The sequence below is a fragment of the Eumetopias jubatus genome, unplaced genomic scaffold, assembly GCF_037043125.1.
Source record: "Eumetopias jubatus isolate StellerSeaLion01/CBP00866 unplaced genomic scaffold, mEumJub1_p1.0 scaffold_6, whole genome shotgun sequence".
In the NCBI taxonomy this organism is placed as follows: Eukaryota; Metazoa; Chordata; class Mammalia; order Carnivora; family Otariidae; genus Eumetopias; species Eumetopias jubatus.
The window spans coordinates 109,050,596-109,058,576 of record NW_028274812.1 but is presented as its reverse complement, the minus strand read 5'-3'; positions in this window follow the sequence as shown (position 1 = coordinate 109,058,576).

The following is a 7,981-nucleotide window of genomic DNA, read 5'->3' as shown; positions in this document are numbered from 1 at the left end:
GAGCATCTCTTCTAGCTCATGCTCCCACCATATCTATTCTTTATATATCACATATATTTGGTCTTTATTTCAACCATAATATTTTTCACAACCATTATTTTAATTTAGCAGTTTTTATGGTTCTTGCTTTTGATTCATGTAGTTTATGTCTTCCCTTACCTCTTAGCCATATGGGCAATATTTACCTATAATTATTGTGATGTCAGTCCCCATAGTTCTTAGATGGTTTCTCTTGTTTGGTATGTTGTTACTCTTTTAAGGTAGTAGTTCTTTTAAGGCACCAGGTTATTTTGGCTTCTGAATTCAGATTCCCCTGGGCTAATCATATACCCAGTCTAGTGACAGGGGAAGAATGGAAGGCTAGATCCTTTTATCTCATGAGCTTTAAAAGTAGTACCTAGAGCATAAGAGTACCCCCTTGTGTACCCACATTGTGCCATTCCCATCCTATGGCCAGGGTTTCACCTTTAAACACTTTGGGAGATCCTCTTTAGTTTGTAACCCGCCTGCCTTGGAGTTTGGAGAAGGAAAGGGTTAGGGAGCAAATGCCCATAGGCAGTTGGCCACCTGTCTTCATCAGTCACCCACTGCTTTTGCTGGGCCACATAGTCCCCTAGAGCACCTGTGACCTAGGCTGATGCAGGCTATTTCTGCAATGAAGGGAAGCTCATAATGGTCTCAAAGCTCATGACTGCAGGAGTCAAGAGCAGATATAAAAAGTTTCCTCTCACCTGTTTTCTGTTACGTCTCCAGCCACCATCTGCCCATCTGTGATCTTGCACCCACCAATTATACACCAATATAGCCTCTGGCTTCCACATTATATTGGTTCTATTTGGTCTTATTCCAGAAATCCCATGTCTAACTGATCTATAGTTACTCTAGAGTTAACGACTTCTATCCTCCTTATTTCTCTCTCCCCAATTTTGAATGTGAGCCTTGGAGATGCCTCTACAGCACCCTGTACTTCAACCATCTTGGAAATAATTCTTGGGTCCCCCCTTCCTGACTCTGAGGCTGCATGAGCTATCTGGCCATCCCTTCCTAGGACTCTCCCTTCTGGTGACCTACCTGACCTACTCGAGCTCAGAGCCATTGAGAGAGAGTGGGCCAGAGGTCCCCTCTGGAGAAGTGATCAGAACTAAGGAGAACACAAAGAAAATAGTGACTGCCCAGGGAACCAGAATAGAGAATGGGATTGGCCTCCAAAAACCTTGAAAGGAAGTGGAAAGGGGACAAAACCAGCTCCTTAGGATCCCTCAGGCCAGGGGTAACTGATGCCTGGGATCTTTATAATCAGCTGAAGTCCAGGCTGGCCCTGGGCCCAAAGAGGAGGAGTTTCTCCCCAAGCTAGTGGGGAGCAAAGGGTAGGTCTGGGACACACAGGTGCAGGGTCTTCTTGAACAGGCTTGCCTCCTGGGGCATCCAGCCCATCCATGGCTATCTTCATGTTCGGATCAGATCATGCATGTTCATCTCCCAAAGTCTCAAGCCTAGCAAGCCCTGAAGGTAGCTTCCCACCAGCCCAGGCCCCAGAAGCTCAAACCACAGAGGCAGGCCCCCTGATGCTTCCTTCCTCAAATCTGAGGTGACCCAAGCTGCCCAGTCCCTCTTCATGCACCTCACTGAGACCCCAGACCTACCTGTACTTGGTAGAAGCTAGGTGGGTGTCCACACAGGAGAAGTGGTTGGGGCTAAGACATAAAGAAAGTAAACAACAACTGTCCATGGGCCCAGAAGACAGAATGGAGTCTGGCCCCAAAGCTGTGAGAGAAAGTAGGGGACCTAGAGACTGTCCCTTAGGGTCCATTAGGCCAGGGGTGACCTGTGCCTAAGGTCTGCACACCATTGCTGTTGGTGTGTATGTGTGCAAGAAAAATAGAAACAGAGAGACTCTGGGATTCTGTCTAGTGAGCCCTGGGCAGATCTTCCCACCAGCTGGGGCTGGCACTATCAGCATGGAACAGAGGTAAAAGCCCTTCCCTGGAGAGAAAGTCCTTACTCCCCTTGGATCAAAGCAGAAGATCTGGTGGGATCTGAGGTGACTGAAACACATGAAGGGGGTGAACGACATTTATTCCCAGACTTGGGAGGGAAGGGAGCATTTCCTCAAGAAGGAAGCTCCCCTGGAGATACCACCAAGCTGATAATTCTGAGAATAGTGACCAAGTTGCCAGAAGAGTTGTAGCTTCCACATCAGTAAGGCACTGGGTCCTCCTCTCTCAGCTAAATCATGGTGATGAAAAAGCCAGCATCTAGCCCACTCCAGACTGTGTGCTGAGAGTTCTGAGCTGTCACATGGGGATTGGAGCTGCGACTAATCTGGCAGACTCATTTGCAGATATTTGCTGACACTGGGTTTTCCTCATAGGGCTCTCCCTTGAGAGGGTACTGGCATTGCAGAGAGAGCGCCTGTCCCACCAATTCATTAAGTTCCACAGGCACAACTCTATTTCCCCAGGAACCCGGATAACAAGCCCTCAAGTCAGGGCCCTAGCTGTCCCCAGCTACACCTCTCCCAGGGTTGGGGTAAGGGGAGAGAAAGTGCACATCCACAGCATAGTCCCCAAAGCCAGCCTTCTGGTCACAGAGCCACCCTCCTCCCTGCCCCATCCCTCCCCTTCACCCTCTCCATCTCACCTGAGGCCAGGAGCACCAGCAGGACAGGTGGCAGGATCAAGCATAGGGCTCCCCAAGGATGCTACCCCCAACCTGTTTCTGACAGTGGAGGAGAGAAGGGGAGGCCTCTGGGGAGAGGGAAGCAGAAGGTGAGCTTGATTCTACTCCAGCTTCCCAGCATTTCAGAACTAGAAGAATCAAGAAAGGCCAACACCTTGATTGCGGAAGTGAGCAGCCTTACAGGTAGGCTCTGAGGGCAGTGGGGAGGAAGGAGCAGCTAGGCCTGGGTGGGGGTCCACCACCTTCAGGGCCTGTTTCTTGGCCTGGAGACCTCAGTTCTGCCTCAGGCATTCACTTTTGCCCAGCTTCTCCCCATTTATGTCATGCCACACCTTCCACCCCATCACACTTCTCCACCATTGCTACAGAAAGCTCTGAGAATGCCCAAGAAGAGAACTATGGTAAAAGAAGAGGCCATTCCTCTATTCTTTTTTTTTTTTTTAAGAGAGAGAGAGATAGAGCACATGCACAAGTGAAGTGGGGCCAGGGAGGAGGAGCAGAGGGAGAGGGAAAGAGAGACTCTTAAGCAGGCTCCATGATTAGCAGGGAGCCTGACTTGGGGCTCTATCTTACTGAGGTCATGACGTGAGCAGAAATCAAGAGTGGGATGCCCAACCGACTGAGTCACCCAGGAGCCCCACCATTCCTCTATTCTTTCTCTCCATGCACTACCTGTGCATGGCTGGGGGGCTGTGGAGTCCCTGTCCCCCCAGGGCAGCACAGGGACTCTACTCCCAGGCATGGTGGGTCAATGATGTGTTTTCACCCTGGGAGGTTTTTGAGTGGAGGGCAAGTTTCAATTCCAGGCACTGTGAGGATGGTCCCTGCAAGAGGTGGGGGCCAAAGGAGGCAAAGAAATGCTGAACAGGGAGTATCAGAGGGGAAGGCGAGAGGGACAGGTCCGTTGGGCGCAGGAAGCAAGGAGGAGAGCTCAGCACCAGCTCCATCTCTTCACTTCTCATTCCCTAAAGGTGGTCCATCAACATTGGTTGGAAGAATACTTGAAAGTCTTTCATTTTAACAATGTGTGTGTATAATGTGAAGAGGGAAAAAACATCCAATGTTGGAACAAACTGAGAGACAAAATAAAGTGGTAAAATATAAAATAACTATCCATGAATCCACACTGATAGAAGTAAATAATTGAGAAAATTTATAGGTAAGGGAGAATAGACAAATCTGTACAGAAGAATTCTGGATAATTTATATGGATCCTCCGCCCTCAAGGGGGGAGCATAACCCCCACCCCTTAAGTGTGAGCTGTCTGTGGTGCCTTCTCCCAAAAAGAATAGTGTGGAAAGAAGGAAAGAGTAACTTCAGAGTGGACAAACCTGGCAAACACCACCTCAGCTCTGTGATCGATGTTAAGAGTGTCCACAATAATCGTGTGGATTGTATGTGCCTCTGACATGATTTGATGAGAATAGCACTTTACTTCTACAGTCTTCCTCCCCAAACCCCTATCCTCACGAGAGAAAATCTCTAACAACTCTCAAATGAAAGGTATTTTTTAAGAATTTAGTTTGATTAGGCACAAAGAACAGCAAATATGACCATGTAAGGGACTAGCAGATCTAAGGAAAGCACACCAACCATGTACGTAGCCCAGTGTGCATTGAAATCACATGGCTGGTGTTCCCAGTTGGTTATAACCTAGTTCCTCCCTAGGTGTGTCCAGTCTTCAGAGCATCCTGTTCAGGTAACAGGATTGTCTCACCTCCCTAAAATGAGCGGACACTCGGGTCTGCTCAAGACATCACATGACCTTGGACCTCTCTGCCCTGGTCCTGCTGTGGAACTGGGCCCCAGAGAGGACCAGGGAGAAGGGTGACAACAGAGGGGAGGAGGTAGGAAGGTGGAGTCTCTGAGGAGAATGAGCAGGGGGCCTAGAGCCCAAGCTGTCACTGGGCACCAAGAGGCTGCCCAGGGCAGGGGGGACAAAATGGAGGAGGGGTCTATAGCTACTTCCTGTCTGTGACCACATGTTCTCACCGCAGAACTAAAGTGAGGGCTCAGCTACCCTGCATTAATTGGATTTCTAGGCTCTGTTAAAGGTCTCAGCCTGCATTAAGACCCCACAGTCTGTGCCCACCCCTTTCTCTGGCCCCCAGTGTGTCTGGTCTCCCCAAGGCCCCAGTCCTGACTGCCATGCTGGTCATGCCTCAAACCGTGCTGAATTCCTCCTGGAGCTCCTCCCCAGCTAGCCTCACAGGTGTCGAGCCATAAAGGGGTCCTCTTGCAAGAAGCTGGCACAGAGGCCTGAATGCAATGGCTGCTCACGATGGTCCCTAATCCTGTGCTGTGGTACATATTGTTCTAACGCTACCAATACTGTGAGCCCCCTGAAGGCCAGGCAGCTTTTTCTCTCTGTGAGTCCTGCTTTGCTCAAGCCTGCAGCAGCATTCGGGCATTCGCCTTGATCTGATAAGGAAGGAACCACAGAGCTCATCTCCAGCCTTTTATTGTGGAGGCTGAGCTGCAAAGCAGGCGAGTGACTTATCCAAGTTCTCATGGAGATTGCACAGCTGAGCCAGGCATTTGAACCCTGTCCCCCAACACACCCTAGCACTTTGCCCACTGCTGAGCAGCCCTCATCCACCCTGGCTCCCAGCAACGTGTCTCCATCATCCCTCCAAATGGGCTGAGCTTGCACCCACAGACCCAAGGACAAGGCAGCATTGGAGGAGACTTGGGGGAAAAGGGTGAAAGGATTTAGGCACCAAAATCATATGAGCCCTTTCTTTGAGAATGAAAAATAAAAAATCAGAAGTGTGATTCTTTTTTTTTAAAGAGAAGAATCTGCTTTAATTGAATGGAAACTCTAAGTCAAACTACCCAGCTGTAAAAGTACCATGTGCTATAAAATGTTTCAATCTATATTAATAAGAAGCTAAATTTATAACAAGGAACTGAAAGCTTTGTTGGCCAACCGGTTCTGTTGAAAGAGAATGCTTGAAAGCAGAGCTGTGGGACAGAATTTCCTGCTGTGGTGGAGAGGTCCCCTATCTTCCTGCCCAGCACAGTAGCCGCTAGCCACGTACCGTCGTTGAACATCTGACACGTGGCAGGTGCCACTGAAGAACTGAATTTTTATATTTCATTTAATTTTAATTAACTTAAATGTAAATAGCCATGTGTGGTTAGTGACTAGAGTATTGGCACAGCTTTAGGTGACTGAGGTCAACTTTAACAATATCTTGCCCCCCTCAGAAGGGACAGATCTCTTTGTTTGTGAATGTTGAAACTATAAAGCTAATAGAAGATGATGTATGAGAAGATCTCTGTGCATTCTCTAAAAGACAATATTCAAAATATTACTGTGCTTCAGATTGGGATGCACATCTTAAATAAGATCCCCAAACCTAAGTCATAAAGGGAAAAATGGATGGATTTCATTACATTGTCAAATGCTGTCATCCCAAATATCAGCAACACAACCTGTGGGGATGAGAAAGCTGAGTTTATTGCTCATGGCGATCAGGGGGGACACCGCCTTGGCAGAGCTGTGGCAGCGTCCTAGAGGAAGTCAAGGTCCGAAATTATTGAGAAGTTTGGCTTAAGGCAGGTCTTAGCATAGCAGGGGCTGCATCAGGAGTGGGGAAGGGTCGCAGTACAGCAGTCCAGGATTGGTAGAAACAGCAAGGCGAGGATTTTGAGGCAGGGATTCAAAGATTCTTAGGGTGCAAACTATCTCATGATGCTTTCCATTGAAGAGTCGATGGATCTTTCAGGAAGTTTCTATAATGAACAATGAAACCATTTGCCTGGGCAAGAAAACACCTGGAAAAGTAAAGTAATACTTACGAACAGTGTAAGAGCAAAGTCATGTTCACATAGGCAGTAAGATGTGGCCAAAACGGAAGGTAGTTATAAATGGCTTCAGTGCACAGCACAAACATTTATTCTTCAAACAAAGGCTATCGTGGACAAAAGCAACATCGGCGAAGAGCTCCACGTGGACACTGGCCTGCCTACCTGCAGCCACAGGAGCCATGCAGGCAAAGGTTTGAACTGCAGCTACTCTGAGTCAGACAGATCCACTTGGGCTCTTCCCAGAGTGAGAGACAGTGGCAGTGAACACCTGCTACTCACCACCTGATCCCCTCCTGGAAGGCAGTTTCTCATCACCCGCCGTGTTCTGATGAGGTACGAGGCTTTCTGCTGACCCCCTCAGAACAAACCGTAAGACCACTAAGTGGCCGTTGCCAACGGGCTCCTCAGCTATGGGGTATCACGGCTGGTTGCAGTTCTCTGACCCGTTTTGTTCTGGAGTATGGGACAAGGACCCCAGGAAGTTGGAACATTCAGCTGATCTTCCTTTCACTACCTGTGTAAGTAATAGACGGTCTAAATCTGAAAATGGCTCCTTGTGTCTTCTGCACCAAATCACTGAGGCCTGGCCTCATGTGTGCTTGCCGAGTAACAGATGAGAGACTGAGGGGAGATATTTGCAGTGTCTAAAACTGACCATAGATGAATACCTTAATGAACCAAGGAGTTACTAAGAATCAGCACGCAGAAGAAAGGAAGTCCAACAGCAAAATGAACAGAAGCAAGAGATCCAGCACAGAAAAAATCCAAATGCCTAACCAGCCCATGGATAGATGTTTGATCTCGTTAGTTCTCAGAGGAACACTTGTGTGAAACACTGAGATGCCATTTTGCACTCGGCAGACTGGCAGGGACTAGGAAGTTGGATAAGATTCAGTATCGGTGAACATGTGAGAAAGTTTTGGAACTTCCATGTGGAATAAGTGTGTGACTGTCCTGCTCTCAATGTCCAACTCCTGAATGTATACTCTATCGTGGTTACTGGTTTTTTTTTTTTTTTGTCCTGTTTAGGAAACATTTGCCTACTCCAAAGTCATATTTTCTGTTTTCTTCTAGAAGCTTGATTGTTTATACCTTTCATATTTAGGTCTATGATCCATGTTCGTTCATTTTTTGTATGGTGTGAGAGAAGGGTAAAAGCCTTTTTCCCCCCTAAGCAACTATCCAATAGACCATCACCATCAGTTGGAAAGACCAACCTTCCCCACTAAATCACAGAGGCACCTGTGTGATAATTAGGTGAATACACGTATGGGTGTGTCTCTGAACCTTTGTTCTATTTGCCTTATGCCCCCTGGGTGCTCTAGAAAATACCTTACATGGGTCCTCCAGGAAGATGATGGGGATGTTTACTTCAAACTGCTTTTTGTTTTTCTGGATTTTGCTTGTTTATTTTTTATACTCTGCTGCTGAAGCAGGTGAGGTGTCCATCACAAGGGGAATGGAAAAGTAAAACTCAACACTTACATGG